Source organism: Saccopteryx leptura, chromosome 4, assembly GCF_036850995.1.
Source record: "Saccopteryx leptura isolate mSacLep1 chromosome 4, mSacLep1_pri_phased_curated, whole genome shotgun sequence".
NCBI classification, from domain to species: Eukaryota; Metazoa; Chordata; class Mammalia; order Chiroptera; family Emballonuridae; genus Saccopteryx; species Saccopteryx leptura.
The window spans coordinates 169890564-169912074 of NC_089506.1; the positions used below are offsets into that span (position 1 = coordinate 169890564).

Sequence of the window (21511 nt, forward strand, 5' to 3'; positions counted from 1 at the left end):
ATAATTTATTATAGAACAGAACACATTTATAGACTGGTATAACATGTTATGGAAAGGAAAACCTGTTGGCAAAGTAATACCAATAAATAGTTGTTGATTGTGGTACTACTAATATTTCAAACAGGTATATTTATACACTATTTAGATAAAAGGAAAAAAAAGTCGACTCATGGAATTATTATGAAAGATACTTATTCATACCTAAAGCTCTAAAGCAAAACCAAGAGAAATTGAGACTGACAATTATCCCATGAAGTTTATCAATGAAGAAATCTAGCCTCAGTCACTGAAAAGAGAATAAAACACTCCTCCTAACAAGGAATATTTTTGCTTGAATAATTCAAACAATTTCATCACTCTTTTAATTAGCATTATTCATAAAATCATTTAAGAAATTTTTAAATTAGAACATCTAACTGAGGCATTAAAAAAAAGATACATTCCAAAGCAAAATGAAAACTGGTTGCATGACCATTTTTTTAAATAATTGTATTCTGAAATAGTTTAAGACTGACAAGAAATTGCAAAAATAGTTCAGAGCTTTCCATATACCCTTCACTCAGCTTCATCTAATATTAATATCTTACATAGCCATTATACATGTCAAACCTAGCGTTGCATAGCTCTTAACTCCTTATCCACGTTGGGCATCAGGTTACTGGAGATCAAGATAAAGGATTTTTGAAGGATGATATTTCTTTGGAAAGAACTCTGGGTGTGCTGTAGGTCCCCTTAATGTCTCCATCCACAAGGAACTGCAGATCTATAACAGATGGGTATTTCTATTATTTCCAAGAGGCCCCAACTGTCTGAAATACTACAAGGGGTGGGGGCAGCACTTAAGGTGACCACATGGGTTTTGGTTTGGTTTTGGTGTTTTGTTTTGTTTTGGTTTAAGATTGGTGGTTTTTACCATTCTCTAATTCAAGGAGAGTATTCAACAGCAAAAAGGATTGTTTTCAGGTAACTGAGCTATGACAAAATTTATTTCTCTTTAAGTCTCTCACGAGTACATCTTTTGTTTTTATTTTTGAAACTCTCTCTTCCCAACTTCATTTTATCAACATTGTCACTGAAATCTACTTGGGAGAGAAGAGGCTCTGCAGTCAGGTAGTGAGGGTAGTTTTTAATCTGTCGGAACCCAGACCAAATGCCCTCAGGTCTGTGCTCTGGGAAGTCATGCTTTATCAGTGAGCCCTCCTTCCTACCTCACCTGGCTGGCCCACCTCCGACCAACTCTGCAGCACCTACATCCTCCCCACTCCGCTCAACCTCTCCTTTTGATTTACCTTTTCAGGTTTGGATTATTTCTAGGACTTTTGTACCCTTCAAATCCTAGACTTGGTTCACTGAAAGTGGGGCGTGTTTAATTCAAAATTCAATACCTTCACCTTATTTTTTTTAAGAATTAATCACTTTTTTTCTTATGTTAATGTTGTGGATTTTGTCTTTAATTCTTCCTTGTATTTTCCACTTTACCTTGCAGAGTGCCTTGAACATATGGGAACTCAATGAATGTCTACTGAAAGGATGGATTTCTTTTGTGACAAAGGAGCTGAAAAGATGACTAATGAAGGTAATTAGCCAGATGATTAAAAAACATTTTTTAATATTTGGAAATTTCATCAGGAATTTTTGTTAATTATATAAGTAATTAATTTACTATAACACATTGCTCTCATGCGTATGTGGGATCCTTTTGTAAAACTGTGTTTATATACACGTACAACCTTACAAACAATAGAAAACTCTCGTTAGATTAGAAAAAAATATTCATAGAAAATGTCTAAAAAAGATACTATTACCAGTATTATTTCTTGGACTGAGGAAAGGGAATTGTTAGATCTATGAGGTCACTGGTCTTATACTTTTTACTATAAACATTTCTACCTTATTTTAATTTTTTTATGTGTGGGTATTGCTGTTCAATATTAATTTTTAAGATTATATAAACTAAGCAGAAAACTAAGCAAAGGGACTGTGGTCCTGAGCTTTTGAGCTTGTGTTCTTCATTGATTCATAGCAGGGGATATGAAAAATGCTCCAGGGCACAGGCAGGTCATGTAAGTAAACAAATTGTACTGTGGATGGATAGTGACCAAAAAAAAAAAATGCTTTGGCCAGGTACTGCCCAATTCTGGCCAATTGTTGCTATGCAGGGAGTATGGGTCCCATGCTGTCCAATTTTCAAAAGCAGTTAAAAGTCTGCATGATGTGCTGAAATTTCCAGATCTTTAAATTGATTTAAAAGTTGTATAGTTTAATGTGAAGGCAAACCAAATATGTCTATGGCCCAAATTCTACCTGAGCACAGAGGTGGATTAAGGTTGGTTGAGGCCCCAGGCACAGAAGAAAATATTGGGCCCCTTAAAAAAAGAGACAAAATACATGTTAACCATATTTTTAAATAAATAAAAAATATTATGTACTATTAGTGTTCAAATTGCACATATGAAGCCAATAACTTACATTATTTCCATTTTATTTATATTTAAGTCTAAACAATGTTTTATTTTTAAAAAATGACCAGATTCCCTCTGTTACATCTGTCTAAGACTCACTCTTGACGCTTATCTAGGTCGCGTGACACATTTATCCATCTCACCCTAAAGGCTGGTCCATGAAAATATTTTCTGACATTAAACCAGTCCGTGGCCCAAAAAAGGTTGGGGACCACTGCTCTAGACTACTACCTAAGTCAGAGTTTATAAACTAGTGATGTTCAAGCAGAGGTGGATTTAACGGCAGGCGCACCCGCTGGGCCCTGACTTCTGAAGGGCCCCACAAAACCCCAACTTTACACTTTGTTCTAATGACACCAAGTTTGGCTTCATATGAGCAATTTGAACACTACTTCCAAACACATTTAATGAGGCCAACATAACCCTCATACCAAAACCTTGTCAAGGACAACACACACAAAAAGAAAACTACAAACCAATATCTCTAATGAACACAGATGCAAAAATCCTAAACAAAATACTAGCAAATCGAATACAACAACACATTAAAAAAAATAGTACATCACGATCAAGTGGAATTCATTCTGGGAACACAAGGATGATTCAACATATGGAAATCAATCATTGTAATACAGCACATCAACAAAACAAAGAACAAAAATTGTATGATCCTATCAATAGATGCAGAAAAGGCATTTGATAAGATACAACATCCCTTTATGTTTAAAACACTCAATAAAATCAGAATAGAAGGGAAGGACCTCAACATAATAAAGGCCAGATATGACAAACCATCAGCTAATATCATACTAAATGGTGAAAAAATGAAGGCTTTTCCTCTAAAATCAGAAACAAGATGAGGTTTCCCACCCTCTCCACTCTTATTCAACATAGTTCTGGAAGTTTTAGCCAGAACAACCAGGCAAGAGAAATAAATAAAAGGCATCCATGTCAGGAAGGAAGTAAAGGTATCACTTTTTGCAGATGACATAATCTTGTAAATAGAAAACCCCAAAGACTTCAGCAAAAACTATTAGAAACAATAAACCAATACAGTAAAGTCACAGAATATAAAATCAATATACAAAGTCCACTGCTTTCCTATATGCCAACAATGGAACATCAGGAAATGAACTAAAAAAAATTCCTTTTATAATTGCAATAACAACAACAACAAGAAAAAAACCACCTAGGAATAAACAAAGGATGTGAAGGACCTATATATTGGAAACTACAAAACATTATTGAAAGAAAAAGACACAATGAAACAGAAAAATATTCTATGTTCATGGATTGGAAAAATCAACATAGTTAAAATGGCCACATTACCCAAAGCAATATACAAATTTAATACAATTCACATCAAAATCCCAATGTCATTTTTTTAAAAGAAATAGAACAAAAAGTTAACAGGTTTATATGGAACCATAGAAAACCCTGAATAGCCAAAGCAATCCTGAGGAAAAAGAATGAAGGTGGGGATATCACACTACCTGACTTCAAATTATACTACAGAGCCACAATAATCAAAACAGCATGGTATTGGCAGAAAACCAGACATACAGACCAGTGAAACAGAATCGAGAGCCCAGAAATAAAACCTCATATATATGGGCAAATTATCTTTGACAAAGGAGCCAAAAACACACAATGGAGAAAAGAAAGCCTCTTCAATAAATGGTGCTGGGAAAATTAGAAAACCACATGCAAAAGAATGAAACTCAACTATAGTTTGTCCCTCTGCACAAAAATTAATTAAAAATGGATCAAAGGCAATAAATTACATAGAGGTAAACATAAGTATTAAACTCACGGACCTTGGCTATAGATAACAATTTATGAATTTGACCCCAAAGGCAAGGGAAGTAAAGGCAAAAAATAAATGAATAGGACTATATCAAATGTAAATGCTCTGCACAGCAAAAGAAACTGACAACAAAACAAATAGGCAGCCAAGTAAATGGGAAATGATATTTGCAAACAACAGCTTCAATAAGGGGTTAATATCCAAAATATATAAAGAACTCACAAAGCTCAGCAACAAACAAGCAAATGGTTCAGTTAAAAATGGGATGACCTGAAGAGACACTTGCCCCAAGAGGACATACCAATTGCCAACAGATTTATGAAAGGGTACTTATCTTTACTAGCTATTTGAGAAATGCATATCAAAACTACATGAGATATCAACTCACAGCTGTTAGATTATCAACAAGACAGGTAATAACAAGTGTTGGAAAGGCTGTGGAGAGAAAGGTGTCCTTGTTCACTGCCAGTGGGAATGTAAATTAGTACAACCATTATGGAAGAAAGTATGGTGGTTCCTCAAAAAATTAAGAATGGAATTACCATATGACCTGGCAATCCCTCTACTGGGTATCTACCCCCAAAACTCAAAAACACTGGTACATAAAGACACATACACTCCCATGTTCATTGCAGCATTATTCACAGTAGCCCAATATGGAAACAACCAAAGTGTCTGTAAGGTCGGTGGATAATGGGGACGGTCACGTGGGGAATTCAGGCCTGTGAACTTTGGCTAGGACTGCCCACAATCAAGCCTGCCAAAGGAAGCTTCCCAGGAACCATTTGGAAAGAAGCGATAGTCTGCCAGCCAGTGGGATTTCACCACGTCATAGTAGCTCCACTTCCCTAGAGGGACCCTTTACATATCTCCCATGCGGTTTAATCCGTGCAACTTCTCTGGCCTCCATCTTTCTTTCCTCGGGGCCAGGGAACCTTGCCGGGCAGGAAGCGTGCTCTGTACTCAATAAAGCCATTTGCTATTCCACACTTTGTGGCTCCGGCCCTCTTCCTTCCTTCTCGGCGGGGAAAAATACCTTACATTTTGGTGCCGAAAACCCGGAAGGAGTTAGAAGTCCGCAAGGACCGCTTCTTTCCCCTCTCCTCTGAGAAAGAACCAGGAGAAAGAACCAGGATGATCTCCGACTTCCACCCACTTCGGCGCATGGTGCGGTAAGTCCCCTGCCTCCAGCCTCCCCTCAGTTCTTTCCTCCGAGACTCCCTGTCCGAAACCGTAGCTATGTCAGGGAAGTCTTTTCCTTCCGACCAAGTGCATTTGCTTTGGAGACATCCGGAGCATTTCCACTTTATCTTTTTTGTCCGTGGCCGGACCTTGAGTTTTTAGGACGCTAATGCTCAGGTCTAACCACTCCGAGAACTGAGGGCGGCTGTTGGGGCACAGGAATCTCCCTCCCTAAGGAAGAAGAAACTGTTCTTCTTTGCTGTGGCCAGGCCACAGAACCCACTCAGCCTCCTGAAGGGACTTTCGGTGTTAACACCCTCACCAATTTAACTATCGCCAAAAAAGCTGGGAACTGATTGGAGATATCTCACATACACGGCTTCTAATTATTTGCGCACCTGTCCTTAATCTCTGTGCCGCCTGTTCCACCGCGCAGGCCTTTTTCTGGCCAGAGAAACCTCACCTAAAACCTCCACTCCTCATCTTTCCTTCTCCACGACTACCAACTCTCTTTCCCTCCTGCCTGACCCCCGGGGGTGCCTCTCTCTCTTTCTCTCTCTTTCTCCCTCTCTCTCCCTCTCTTGGGACTTTTCTCTGGTCCTTCTGCAGACGTCTTTTGTGCTCGCATCTCTCTTCCCTCTGAGAGCCTCCTCCCCTCCCTTCGCAAAAACCTGTTTCTTATTCACCACTACCATCTCTTTCTCCTCCCCTGCTGGCCAGGGGCCCCTCCCTTCACTGTGTTCTCTAGTCCCGCCTCCGTCAGGCCTTTCTCAGCCTGGCATTGGCTCTTACACCGGTTTTCAGGACGTCCAACCCCAATTTTCTTGCAGGAAGTTCCTGCCTTGTCTTGCCTTTGGCTCCTGTGTTTCCTGCCAGATCTGGGTGCCAGGCTCCGCATGAGCTCTCCTCTTATTCCGAATCCCCCAAACCCCTATCCGGAATCTGTGAACATGGCATTTAAAGTTTTTAACGGTCCCAACTAGTAGAAACAGGCCAAAGCTGTTTGCAAGGCCCACATGCAGCGGATGGTAATGCTCCAAACCCAAACTCTTGTGGCAACCCTGAGACCAGCAGAGCCACCAGCAGCTTGCTTTAAGTGTGGCAAGCAGGACCACTGGTCCCGGCAGGGCCCCTGCCAGTGGCTGAGCCCTGCCTTGACTGCAAGCAGCCCAATCACTGGCAGAGTGATTGCCCTTTTGGACAACAGGTTTTTCCTCAGCGCCTCTACGTGGAGGACAAGCTGCCCATGGAAGGCCAATCCAACCAGGTGGGTGTATCGCTTGAACTCCTACGACACAGCCTGGACTCAGAGAACCCAGGGTTCTTCAACAAGTGGGTAAGTCCATCTCATTTCTTGTGGACACAGGGGCTGCCTTCTCTGTTTTGCCTTCATACTCTGGACCTCTAGTTCCCTCACAGGTTTCGGTTATGGGAATGGATGGGACCCTCTTCCTTTCCCCTTTTTACGCCACTCCTGACATGCAGTTCTGCCTCAAGCTTGCCTCCTTACAGGACCACTGGCAGTCGGAACCACTGGACTCCATTCATTTCCAGCTCACCAAAAGGCTGGACCCTGCAAATCCCCCTATTACTCCTCTTTTTTTTTAATCCTTACAGGACCGCATCCGCGAAGTTTCTCAACTCACAGCCACACAGATGTTCCTCCTGACACCCCTCCAAGCCACCATCTTCTGATCTCCCCTTTCCTATGATGCCCCTATTCAGCAGGAAGTAGCCAGATGAATAAACGGCGCCCCTTTTTCTATTTAACACAAAAGGTCAGAATGTAAGGTCGGTGGATAATGGGGGATGGTCACGTGGGGAACCCAGGCCTGTGAACTTTGGCTAGGACTGCCCACAATCAAGCCCACCAAAGGAAGCTTCCCAGGAACCATTTGGAAAGAAGCGATAGTCTGCCAGCCAGTGAAATTTCACCACGTCATGTTAGCTCCACTTCCCTAGAGGGACCCTTTAAATATCTCCCACGTGGTTTAATCCGTGCAACTTCCCTGGCCTCCATCTTTCCTCGGGGCCAGGGAACCTTGCTGGGCAGGATGTGCGCTCTGTACTCAATAAAGCCGTTTACTTATTCCACACTTTGCGGCTCCAGCCCTCTTCCTTCTCGGCGGGGAAAAATACCTTCCAGTGTCCCTCGATAGAGGATTGGATAAAGAAGATGTGGTACATATATACAATGGAATACTACTCAGCCAAAAAAAATTATACACAGTGACATTAATGACAACATGGATGGACCTTGAGAACATTATACTGAGTGAAATAAGTTAATCAGAAAAAGCTAAGAACTGTATGATTTCACACATAGGTGGGATATAAAACTGAGATTCATGGACATAGATAAAAGTGAAGTGGTTACCACGGGGAAGAGGACATGAGGGAGGGAAAGGCAGCAGAGGAAGGGTGTAAAGAGGGTCAAATAGAAGGTTACAGAAAATGACTTTGGGTGATGGGTGTACAACATAATCAATAGATCAAATGCTATAGAAATATTCACCTGAAACCTATGTACTCTTATTGATCAATGTCACCACATTATAATTAATTTTCTAAATAAAATATAAAAATTAAATATATATATATATATATATATATATGAAAGATCTTCTTCCAAAATTATTGTAAGATCGGTGGATAATGGAAGAGGTCACACCGTGAACTTTGGCTAGGACCGCCCACAACCGAGCACGCCAAAAGAAACTTCCCAGGAACCCTTTGGAAAAAAAGCGACCATCTGCCAGCCAGTGAGATTTCACGACGTCATATTAGCTCAACCACCCTACGGACCCTTTAAATATCCCTCACATGGGTCACCCCTTTCAACTTCCCTGGCCTCCATCTTTCCTTGGGGCCAGGGAACCTCGCCGGGCAGGATGCGTGCTCTGTACTCAATAAAGCCTTTGCTATTCCACACTTTGTGACTCCGGCCCCCTTCCTTCCTTCTCGGTGGGGAAAAATACCTTACAATTATTACAACAATATGTTTTGGTTTTGTAAAGAGCTAATTTTTCACTAGCTAGAAAACTCATGTGAAATACCTCATTGATGAGCACATCAGCATAGCTCAGCACAGTGTTCCATAGACTGCTAGAGGCAGACTGCCTGGCTTGAGTCTCAACTCTGTCCAACTATATTAGCTGTGTTAGTTAAGGGGCTGGCAGGTCACTTTATGTGTGCTTCAGTCCTCTCATCTATAAAATTAAGATAAAAGTAGAGTTGGTATTAGAACTATATTATGATTTTCATGGGCCCTTTCTTCCATAAAATAATATTAAAAATTGTATTTAATGACTGCTCTGGTAGAACATCAGATAGAATCCAGGCTGAGTTCCTTATTATATATTCATTATTACTATGTGCATTTTTTTCTCCTGACTTTAAAGAAATTAAAATTAAAACTTTTTTTCATGAGCTCTATCTGGGCACAATGCCTACTGGGTAAGTCAGCCCTGATTGTTATAAGTACTCAATTAGTGTTTACAAAGCACTTGGAAAGTGTCTGATACCATAGTAAGCACTATATGAGTGTCTGTTAAATAAATAAAAATGTAAAGTGTCAGACAAGCCAGATGTTATTTCCCTTCAAACTTCCTTCCTGTTCCCCCTGCTATCTGATAAGTAAATTCTGTTTCATAATAGGGTTCAAAGCGTTCCTACCAGTAACCTGCAGTTAGCAGTAGCAACTCTGAATCTATAAAAGCTTCAGAAGAATAAATTAAGAACACAAATTGTGTTTAATTCCATTTTGTTAAGAAAAAAAAAAAGCAGAGGCGCTGAGCATTGTTTACGCCTCTTCCCAGCTGTGGTGGGACCTGGGAGGCGCTGAGCCACGTGGCCACAAGCTGTGGTGTCCCCAGGCAGGAGCAGGGCTCTCTGCTTTCCAGCCTTCCTTATCAGGAGGACAGCATGTATCAGTGTCCTCTATATATGACTAGAGACACCAAACTTCAGAGAGAGACTGTGTTTTTCTTCCGCCCTACAGATCAAATCATAAAAAGGGAATAATATATAGCAATCATTCTTTTCAATAATTACATTCACAGTAATTGCATTATATACAGATCACTGAATTTTCATTATGGTCATTCTTTCCGTCACATAGAAAAACTAAAGGACAAATTCAGCCCTCAGCATCAGAAAAAAATATGTGCAAAGGCCTTTCTTCCCCTCTCAAGGACGAGCATGGGCTTAGAACATAGTCCACACTGTCAGATGGACCCTCACCCAGCCTAAACAAGGTTGAAGCACCAACCACTGAATAAGTTTGGATTCAGACTACCCTAGCCATGCATGCGTCTTGATTTCAACTTCGTTTTCTTTCTTTCGTCTCCCCTGCTTCGCTCTGTGACTCACTGCCCAGCGCTGGCCTTTGTATCTGCCCGTGGATTTGCTGTTCACCCCTACTCTCCACCGTGTCCAAGTGTCCGCCCAGCTCACTCCTTACTCAGTCATTAGGTACGCCTCTCACCAGAGATGGCTATGTGATTTGTGAGGCCAGTGCAAAATGAAAATGTAGAAAAAGCAGAAGAGAAAGCTTTTTTCCTTCTTTTGTGGCATCTCTCTTGACTTGTCATGTTTTGTACTTGCTGTTTGGTGTTCACTCCCTCGTGTTCGAGGACCTGGAGGGAGGGGGGAGTGAGCCTCGGCCTCATAGCACAGCCGGTGGCACAGTGTGCAGCATGGGCACCCTCATAGCACAGCAGGTGGCACAGTGTGCAGCATGGGCACCCTCATAGCACAGCAGGTGGCACAGTGTGCAGCATGGGTACCCTCATAGCACAGCAGGTGGCACAGTGTGCAGCATGGGCACCCTCATAGCACAGCAGGTGGCACAGTGTGCAGCATGGGCACGCCTGGCGCCCGCCCTTCCGGCCTCATGCCCAGGCCTACGCAGGGGCCTAGGGCACCCGCCATGGCTGGAGGCTCTGAGGAAGCAGGCAACTGAGAAGCAGAGAGCAGGAGCTGGTGAAAAGCAAGACTGTTTCTGAGTCAAGACCTTAAATCTCTGGTTTACACTCCTTTGTCCCATTTGACTTCACTTATAAAAAACACAAATTCAATTATTGAAAATTTCAAGATGGCCATCATGAAGCATTCAAGTTCAAGCAGGGGGCTTTTCTGAGCAGAGGGCCCTGTGCAGCTGCACTGGACACAGGCTCAGGAAGCATGAACCCTGCCTGCCACCTTGGAGTCCTTAATGCATGCCCAGGAGCTCACAGTCTAACCCCCACGTGGGCCCCTTGGCCAGCGCCCTGGTCCTCGGAGAGGGAATCCGACCCACACACTGTCCTTCACAAACAATGTAAACTCATGACCAGAATTTCAGAATTCAGTCATGTCATTCATTTCTGTGCCTCTTGCTTTATTCTGTGTGTCTGGCTGCCCCAGACCCACACACTCAGCATGAACAAACACCTCAAGGCAAGGAATAACAAGCTGCACTTTTCTCGTGCTCATCTCTGCTTTCCTTTCCAGAAGCATTTTCAAGTGTCTGAGCTCCTCAGAGGAGTGTTGGACCAGGTCCCAAAACACACATAAAACTAACAGGATACCCTTCATCCAAGCCCCATTTCTTTTTTCCCTTCTTATCTTTCTCTAGCTCCATCCTCTTACTCATATTTCAAGGTAGACTGTGTTGAGTACAGGAAGTCACTGTTTATTATTAAAAGAGGCATTCTGAACCAGCCGTGACAAGATAGAGAATCAAACAAACCCCACTGTAATGCTCTCAGGGTAATCGGAGAGCCTGTATGGATTTTGTAGTTACCAGCCAGGAGCTCCTGGCTGCCAGCACCCAGATTAAATTTCTCTGCTACCAGTAAATATGGAGAGATCTTTTGCCAATTCTCTGGAGAAATTAAAACAAGATGTACTCAGAGCAGATATACTATATTTATTTCAGATGGATTGATAGTTGCTTTATCTTGAGCATTTAAAAAATATGTTGGGCTTGGCCTGGCTGGATAGCTCAGTTCAATCCCTGGTCAGGACACAGGCAGGATTAACCAATGAATGAACCAATGGGTGGAACAACAAACCAATGTTTCTCTCTCTCTCTCTCTCTCTCTCTCTCTCTCTTCATTCTTCTCTCTCTAAAATCAATCAATCAATAAAAATATATGTTGGGCTCAAAAGAGTTGAAATTTAAATACAAAAGTTATATAGCTACTCCTTTTATCAGTCACATTATATGAAATTGTATCAATTGTCATTTTATACCATGGTTTTCAAATGAAAAAGACCTTGAAATCATCTCACATACTCAATTCATTTTACAGATGAGGAAACTGAGACCTAGAGATGTTAAGCCCAGGGTCACACACAGCAGACCAGGTAGTGTGGAGAGCATAGTTGGAACTAGCTTCTGACTTCCTGCCTGCCCTGCTCTGATTCTATAGCACAACAACTCAACGAAACCTGGAGAAACATAAGAAATATTATTTGGGTGTTTATAACGTTTTTTCTAATTAAATGGCAAACAAGCTTTAGATTTTAAAAATGTAAAACGCTTTTATATAAAAATTAAAAGGCCAACTGCAAACTGGGGAACTTATTTTAAATTTGCAACACAAAACCATTATCGTTCTTATTTGATTAAATAGTACTTACATCCCTAGCCAGGTAGCTCAGTAGGTTAGAGTATCATCCCAATATGCCGAGGTTGCAGGTTCAGTCCTCGTTCAGGGCATATACAAGAAGCAACCAATGAATGCACAACTGAATGGAACAATAAGTTGATGTTTCTCTTTCTCTCTCCCCCTTTGCTCTCTTTCTTTAAAATCAATTTTTTTAAGCCTGTCAATAGATGACTGGATAAAGAAGATGTGGCACATATACACTATGGAATACTACTCAGCTATAAGAAATGATGACATCGGATCATTTATAGCAAAATGGTGGGATCTTGATAACATTATACGAAGTGAAATAAGTAAATCAGAAAAAACCAGGAACTGCATTATTCCATACGTAGATGGGACATAAAAGTGAGACCAAGAGACATTGATAAGAGTGTGGTGGTTACGGGGGGAGGGGGGAGAGGGAGAGGGAAGTGGGAGGGGGAGGGGCACAAAGAGAACTAGATAGAAAGTGACAGAGGACAATCTGACTTTGGGTGATGGGTATGCGACATAATTGAACGACAAGATAACCTGGACATGTTATCTTTGAATATATGTATCTTGATTTACTGATGTCACCCCATTAAAAATAAATAAAGAAATTTGAAGAAAAAAAAATTTTTTTTAAGTTTTTTAAAAGCACTTAAATATTTAGATATATGCATATTTACAAATCAATAAGTCTTAATATTTGAGCTTATCCAGAATCTTGCTTTTTTGTTCCTTTCCAGGGTCCCATGTAATAATCTCATGGGGCCAGTGAAACTCTGGTGTAATTTTTGATAATTATGTACTGGAATTACCTTCATTAAGTATGTCTTTAGCAAAGATGACCAAAAGAAGGATGGATTTAATCCACATCAACTATGTCACATACAATGCTAAAGAAGGGTTTGGGCAGTGGCCATAGCGATGGGCATAGCTGACCTGAGACACAGCCTGTGGTGCAGGCACATTGGGCTGGCCTCATCCTGACCCAGTTCCTGGGCCAAGAGAGAGAACAGAGTAGGCCCATAATACCACTCTGGCTGAACCACTGAGGAGAATTATGCCAAATAGGATGCAGCTGTCATAAAGTCTGGAGAGGTCTAGAATGTCATTGCCCATGGTGCTCAGCATAGAAGCCTCCCAGGTTCCAGCAGAGGTCGTTCTCTCTGGTCTGAGAAGCCTTTCACAGCTGAGGGGCCTGAGAGGAGAATATCTGTGAGAGGACTGTTTCCAGGGGGATAAAATCAAGAAGCACAAAGAACACCCAGTTAGGGCTGGAGACTGAGAGGACCCCGTGGTGTCTGGGTAAACTGGCCTCCTTCATTTGCCTGAGGACACAGTGAATGCCCCCTACTTGGAGACCTGCCTGCCTGACTTGTCACTGACACTGATACCTTTTGGACCAGTTTGTATAAAAGATGCCACATGCTAGACGCCCGTCTGTCTTACTGTGTTTCCTATCACCCAGAAGCAGCTGGCCCGATAGAATGGTAGGATGGCCCATCGAAAACCAGCTTACAGTGCCAGTTAAAAGGCAATATCCTAAAAGCATGGGGTTATGTCTTACAGGATACCATATACGCTCAGGTCAGTTGCCAATGTTTGGTGCTGTGTCATCCGTAGTCAGCATATAGGGTCCAGGAATCAGTGGACGGATGAGGGAGTGGCTCTTCTCACTGTTACATCTAATAACCTTCTTGCAAGTTTTTACCTCTCCCCCATGCACTAGTGACCTGTACTGGTTTGGAGGGAAGAATGATTCATTTTGGGTATATAACAATGTCTTCACTGAATTAGAAAGCGAGACAGCCACCCTGGTCTTTGGAGGGTCCTCATCCCCCGCAACCAGCAGATAAGAAGATTGCTCTCCTGGCTGGGATGATAGATTCTGATTACCAAGAGCCAATTGCATTGCCACTAAAAAATGAAGGTAGTGAGGATCACGTGCAGAACCCAGGGAAGTCCCTGAGGTTGTATCTTAGAACTTCCGTGACCAATAAGAAAAGTTAATGGGCCTGACCTGTGGTGGCACAGTGGATAAAGCGTCGACCTGGAAATGCTGAGGTCGCCGGTTCGAAACCCTGGGCTTGCCTGGTCAAGGCACATATGGGAGTTGATGCTTCCAGCTCCTCCTCCCTTCTCTCCTTCTCTCTCTCTCTCTCTCTCTCTCTCTCTCTCTCTCTCTCTCTCTCTCCCCCCTCTCTAAAATGAATAAATAAATAAAAAAAATTTTAAAAAAAAAAGAAAAGTTAATGGAAAACTTCAGCAACCATAAAATGGCAGAACTGAGGATTCAGACACTTCTGAATTCATTCTGACATTCATTCAGGAATGAATATTTGGATTTCCTCACCAAGTAAAGAACTACTAGCTCAGGTTCCGACTGAGAGCATAGGAAACTTGAGATAGGGCGGTTAGAAAGTGTGTATGTGTTTAAAACGGTAATATTTTCTGTAAAAGGCCAGATAATAAAGAGGTTTTGTGGACCGTATGGCCCCTGTTGCAAGTTCTCAACACTGCCATTGTAGCCTGAAAGCAGCCACAGATAATATGTTAAATTAATGAGCGTGGCTGTGTTTCAATAAAATTTTATTTTAAAATTTGGATTTGACCTGTGGGTTGGACTTTGTTGACCCTTCTTCCCTTTATTATTTTACATGAGACAAGTTAGCCTTTCAATAGTGGAATGCTATGATGAGATTTTGAATTTGAAAGTAACTGAGATAGCTCCAAGATGGATGATATGACTGTCTCCCGGGGGTATAGCGACCGCTCAGACTTCAAGGGCTGTTGGGATAGAGCTACAGTGAGGTTGAGAACATCTTCATTTGTGTAAACTAAAGGAAGTTGCATGTTGTCAGGCAGGAGCCCGACGTAGTTTCCCGTGTGTGCAAGCCCACGGGGAAGCCCCTGTGTGGAGGAGAGTTCCTGGGGGTGCTGCAGCCAAAGGGGCGGCCAGGTATCAGGTTACTGTTTCCCGGGGCCAAACCCACTCTTTCCTCCCGCTCTGGGATTCTGAGGCCGGAATCGGAAACCTCCCCTCTCCTTTATCAGCTGGATCCCTGCAAGGCTTTGCCAACAGCTGGCGCTAGAGGGAGACTTCGAGGCTGGAGCCACAAAGCCGCGCGGCTCCCAAGTGCTTTCTATTCCTTTTGTTTTACTGTTCCTGTCAGCACCTTCCTAGCCATGGATTTCCACCTCAGCAGCAGCAGCAGGTTGTTCTAGTAGCGCCCGTTGATTCTGGTTTGCATTTTTCCAACACGCAGAACCAGCACCTCTACATCCCCAGAGGCCCCAGCATCAGCCAGTCAGGACCCCCTCCTCAGAGGCCTGGGTCTCACCAGCACGATCGATCGATCGGCCTTCCAGCTCCTGTGGAAACGGAAGTGAGCAGCAGCCCTTTACAGAGGCCTGAGTTTCAGCTCTGCGGGGCCTCTCCTCAAGCTCTAAACCTTCACAATCCCAGACTCTTCCATCAATTCCCCCAGTTCTAGGATGTTATGTTTCCTTTTTGAATAGCCTTTTTGCCTTTTCATTTCTTCAGTACAGAGATATAACAGGTAAATAACTGGACCAAGGCCACTCAATGAGTACAAGACGGGAAAAGGACTTAAACCCGGATCTTTCTGATTGCCAAGTCCTTGCTCTTTTTTTTTTTTTTTTTTTTTCTTCTGAAGTTGGAAACGGGGAGGCAGTCAGACTCCCGCATGCGCCCGACCGGGATACACCTGGCATGCCCACCAGGGGGCGATGCTCTGCCCATCTGGGGCATCACTCTATTGCAACCAGAGCCATTTTAGCGCCTGAGGCATAGGCCATGGAGCCATCCTCAGCGCTCGGGCCAACTTTGTTCCAATGGAGCCTCGGCTGCGGGAGGGGAAGAGAGAGACAGAGAGGAAGGAGAGGGGGAGGGGTGGAGAAGCAGATTGGCGCTTCTCCTGTGTGCCCTGGCCAGGAATCGAACCCGGGACTCCTGCACGCCAGGCCGACGCTCTACCACTGAGCCAACCGGCAGGGCCAAGTCCTTGCTCTTTTAAATGCTACACAGTTCTTCAGGGTAAAGGCATATCTAGTCTATTGCTTGCTGGCTTCCTCTAGCAAAGAGAGCGGTGTTCAAATTAGATTGGGTAGAAGCAAGGTAGGTTATGTAGTGCAAGAGTGAGCACAGATGGTAGCTTTAAGAGAAGATCAGACACTGCCCAAGTGAGCTCTGTTCCAAAGCTTTCAAGGAACCTGCAGACATAATTTGAGATACTATAGGCATGTCCAAAAAAACAAGGGCACTGCCAGAATACTGGAGACAGGTAAAGATCATTCCCTTATCTAAAGGAGATCTATAGATATTTAGTCTTGACATTAATCTCCAGCATAAATCTATGGTATACTTTTTATAAAACTAACTGATTCCCAATAACAAGCATATGGAACAAACTAAGCTCATTTATTAATATTTACCCAGAGTTCACTGTGATATGCTCGTGGGTGAAATGGTGAGAGGAGAATGGAGGCGGGTCACAATATCGGTGTGTAAATATGCTTGTTTGGAAATAAGGGTGAGGTTTGGGGTGGTGTTGGTGCCCGGGCTGGACCCAGCAAACAGGTTTCAGAAGGAAGACCTGAGTCTTCATCATCACTCTGCCAGCGGCTGCAGAAAGACAGCTGGGCACTTTGTGTGCCTCGCAGGGAAAACAGGGTCACCAAGCTTATCCTGGGGTTCAGATGAAGAAGGTGAGGCCGACCTGGGGGTCACTACTAGAAAGATAAGGTGAATCTATAAAGCCTTGCAGTAAAGCGCTACTTTCTAAGCAAGGACCTCCAGGTTTCCCTGTGCACCACTGCTCCAAGTGGGCGGTCCACTAGGATGGTGATTGGGATGGCGATTGTGTGGTCATGTGTTGGTTTTGTCTCCAGCATTCATTCTTCCTTCTGGCATCGGTTCCTTAATCTTTCTTAGCAGGAACACCCTTGACTTCATTGGCTACATTCTGTGTGGCCATCAAGAAGTACTACTGCCATCTGGGCATGGGGTGGGCATGGGACCCCAGCTGGGCTAATCAAATGCTCTCTTCTTACAATGTGAATCTTGATCAGAGGAACAAGAGACTGAAAACAATTGTTGCTGAAACACAAGCGCACCTTGAAAAGACTGTTCTTTAGTTCCTGCTATTTAGACCCCCAAAGTTGCCTCTTACTCTGCTCTCTCCAGACCTGACTCTTCTCTCTCCTTTCAATTTTCTGAACTGCTCCATTTCACTCAAACAGGCCCATTTTTTGTCCAGGGATTTTGTTCCTTAGTTCACTTTCTTGCAGCTGAGGAATCTTCTCTGACCTCACAAGCTGTGTTGGTAAAGGAAAATCTAAGGTTCTCCACAGTCTCTTGTGGGAAAAAGACAGTGGTCCTGTTCCGTGTTGTTTCCAGTTGCACATATCCACAGGAGAGTTACAAAGAAGCAGACTATGACTTCTGTCTGCTCAGAGACTGAGTTCATTTTGTGGACCACTAGGTTTAAAATTCCCAGCTCAGTCCCTGGCAGAGTAGATGCTAAATAAATGTCAATTGCAAGAGAAACTGAAAATAGAGAAAGAACTTCCAGCCTTCATTTAATTATGGAATTGCTACATCATGAACTAGTGAGCTCCTTGTCACTGAAGAGATTTAAATAGGGCCTAGAAGCCCTGGCCGGTTGGCTCAGTGGTAGAGCGTCAGCCTGGTGTGCAGGAGTCCTGAGTTTGATTCCCGGCCAGGGCACACAGGAGAAGCGCCCATCTGCTTCTCCACCCCTCCCCTTCTCCTTCCTCTCTGTCTCTCTCTTCCCTTCCCACAGCCAAGGCTCCATTGGAGCAAAGTTGACCCGGGCACTGAGGACGGCTCCGTGGCCTCTGTCTCAGGCACTAGAGTGGCTCTGGTTGCAACAAAGAGACGCCCCAGATGGGCAGAGCATCACCCCCTGGTGGGCATGCCGGGTGGATCCCAGTCAGGCACACGCGGGAGTCTGTCTCTCTGCCTCCCCATTTCCAACTTCAGAAAAATAAAAAAAAAATTAAAAAATAGGGCCTAGATCGCTCAGGATGATCCCCCCTCCAAAAAAGATTCTGCATTGGTTAGGTGGTTTCTAAAAAAAAATTTTAATTCTAGCTTTGTAATTTCATACTTATTTCTATTTGCTTTTAGACAATATTTTGTAAAGTAAAAGTAGAACACTATATGCATTAAGATAATATATAGAGCACAGACTAAATGGTTAGAACAAAAGGTATGTGATAATTTTTCAAGGTTAGGGGAGCGTTTCTTCACATGCCTATAAAAAAGCCAGCAAACGCTGAATGCAGCAGGAGATGTAAACCATTACCGGACTTGTTTGCAGTGACCTACACTTGATCTATTTTTACTCTCAAAGAACGTGAAATAATAATAAAAAAAAAGGATACTTTGGTTGCCATGGATATTTCTTTTTTTTTTTTTTTTTTTTTTTTTAAATAAATTTTTATTAATGGTAATGGGATGACATTAATAAATCAGGGTACATATATTCAAAGAAAACATGTCTAGGTTATTTTGTCATTAAATTATGTTGCATACCCCTCGCCCAAAGTCAGATTGTCCTTCGCCACCCTCTATCTAGCTCTCTGTGCCCCTCCCCCTCCCCCTAACTCTCCCCCTGTCCTCCCTCCCCCCACCCCTGGTAACCACCACACTCTTGTCCATGTCTCTTAGTCTCATTTTTATGTTCCACCAATGTATGGAATCATGTAGTTCTTGTTTTTTTCTGATTTACTTATTTCACTCCTTATAATGTTATCAAGATCCCACCATTTTGCTGTAAATGATCTGATGTCATCGTTTCTTATGGCTTAGTAGTATTCCATAGTGTATATGTGCCACATCTTCTTTATCCAGTCTTCTATTGAAGGGCTTTTTGGTTGTTTCCATGTCTTGGCCACTGTGAACAGTGCTGCAATGAACATGGGGCTACATGTGTCTTCACGTATCAATGTTTCTGAGTTTTGGGGGTATATACCCAGTAGAGGGATTGCTGGGTCATAAGGTAGTTCTATTTGCAGTTTTTTGAGGAACCACCATACTTTCCTCCATAATGGTTGTACTACTTTACAGTCCCACCAACAGTGAATGAGGGTTCCTTTTTCTCCACAGCCTCTCCAACATTTGCTATTACCCGTCTTGTTGATCATAGCTAATCTAACAGGTGTGAGGTGGTATCTCATTGTAGTTTTGATTTGCATTTCCCTAATAACTAATGAAGCTGAGCATTTTTTCATATATCTGTTGGCCATTTGTATCTCTTCCTGGGAGAAGTGTCTATTCATGTCTTCTTCCCATTTTTTTATTGGATTGTTTGTTTGTTTGTTGTTGAGTTTTATGAGTTCTTTGTAAATTTTGGAAATTAGGCCCTTATCTGAGCTGTTGTTTGAAAATATCATTTCCCATTTAGTTGGCTGTCTGTTTATTTTTATATCAGTTTCTCTTGCTGAGCAAAAACTTTTTATTCTGATGTAGTCCCATTCATTTATCTTTGCCTTCACTTCTCTTGCCATTGGAGTCAAGTTCATAAAATGTTCTTTAAAACCTAGGTCCATGAGTTTAGTACCTATGTCTTCTTCTATGTACTTTATTGTTTCAGGTCTTATATTTAGGTCTTTGATCCATTTTGAATTAATTTTAGTACACGGGGACAGGCTGTAGTCGAGTTTCATTCTTTTGCATGTGGCTTTCCAGTTTTCACAACACCATTTGTTGAAGAGGCTTTCTTTTCTCCATTGTGTGTTGTTGGCCCCTTTATCAAAGATTATTTGACCATATATATGTGGTTTTATTTCTGGGCTTTCTATTCTGTTCCATTGGTCTGAGTGTCTATTTTTCTGCCAATACCATGCTGTTTTGATTATTGTGGCCCTATAATATAGTTTAAAGTCAGGTATTGTAATGCCCCCAGCTTCATTCTTTTTCCTTAGGATTGTTTTGGCTATTCGGGGTTTTTTTATAGTTCCATATAAATCTGATGATTTTTTGTTCCATTTCTTTAAAAAATCTCATAGGAATTTTGATGGGAATTGCATTAAATTTGTATATTGCTTTGGGTAATATGGCCATTTTGATTATATTTATTCTTCCTATCCAAGAGCAAGGAATATTTTTCCATCTCATTGTATCTTTTTCGATTTCCCTTAACAATGCTTTGTAATTTTCATTATATAGGTCCTTTACATTCTTTGTTATGTTTATTCCTAGGTATTTTATTTTTTTTGTTGCAATCGTGAAGGGGATTATTTTTTTGAGTTCGTTTTCTAATATTTCATTGTTGGCATAGAGAAAGGCTATGGACTTCTGTATGTTAATTTTGTATCCTGCGACCTTACTGTATTGGTTTATTGTTTCTAATAATCTTTTTGTGGAGTCCTTCGGGTTTTCGATGTATAGGATCATATCATCAGCAAAAAGTGATACCTTTACTTCTTCTTTTCCAATATGGATGCCTTTTATTTCTTTGTCTTGTCTGATTGCTCTGGCCAGAACTTCTAGCACCACGTTAAATAAGAGTGGAGAGAGTGGACAACCCTGTCTTGTTCCTGATTTAAGGGGGAAAGCTTTCAGTTTAGTGCCATTTAATATGATGTTAGCTGATGGTTTATCATATATGGCCTTTATCATGTTGAGATATTTTCCTTCTATACCCATTTTGTTGAGAGTCTTAAACATAAAATTGTGTTGTATTTTATCAAAAGCCTTTTCTGCATCTATTGATAAGATCATGTGGTTTTTGTTCTTTGTTTTGTTGATATGGTGTATTACATTAACCGTTTTGCGTATGTTGAACCATCCTTGAGATTCTGGGATGAATCCCACTTGATCATGATGTATTATTTTTTTAATATGTTGTTGTATTCGGTTTGCCAGTATTTTGTTTAGAATTTTAGCATCTGTATTCATTAGAGATATTGGTCTGTAGTTTTCTTTCTTTGTGCCATCCTTGCCAGGTTTTGGTATGAGGGTTATGTTGGCCTCATAAAATATGTTTGGAAGTATTGCTTCTTCTTCAATTTTTTGGAAGACTTTGAGTAGAATAGGAACCAAGTCTTCTTTGAATGTTTGATAGAATTCACTAGTATAACCGTCTGGGCCTGGACTTTTATTTTTGGGAAGGTTTTTAATAGTTTTTTCTATTTCCTCCCTGCTGATTGGTCTGTTTAGGCTTTCTGCTTCTTCATGACTCAGTCTAGGAAGGTTGTATTGTTCTAGGAATTTATCCATTTCTTCTAGATTGTTGTATTTGGTGGCATATAATTTTTCATAGTATTCTACAATAATTCTTTGTATATCTATGATGTCTGTGGTGATCTCTCCTCTTTCATTTTGGATTTTATTTATTTGAGTCCTGTGCCTTTTTTCCTTGGTGAGTCTTGCCAAGGGTTTGTCA

General features: G+C 41.9%; 1 long non-coding RNA gene across 2 annotated transcripts in view; it reads left to right on the plus strand.

The window, feature by feature from the left end:
- Positions 1-21511, plus strand: part of LOC136403354 (uncharacterized) — a 102070-nt gene that overhangs the window by 53896 nt on the left and 26663 nt on the right. For both annotated transcript variants that reach the window (XR_010751135.1, XR_010751136.1), the window contains exon 2: positions 1487-1576. This is a non-coding gene — a long non-coding RNA (uncharacterized lncRNA). The remainder of the gene's footprint in view (positions 1-1486; positions 1577-21511) is intronic.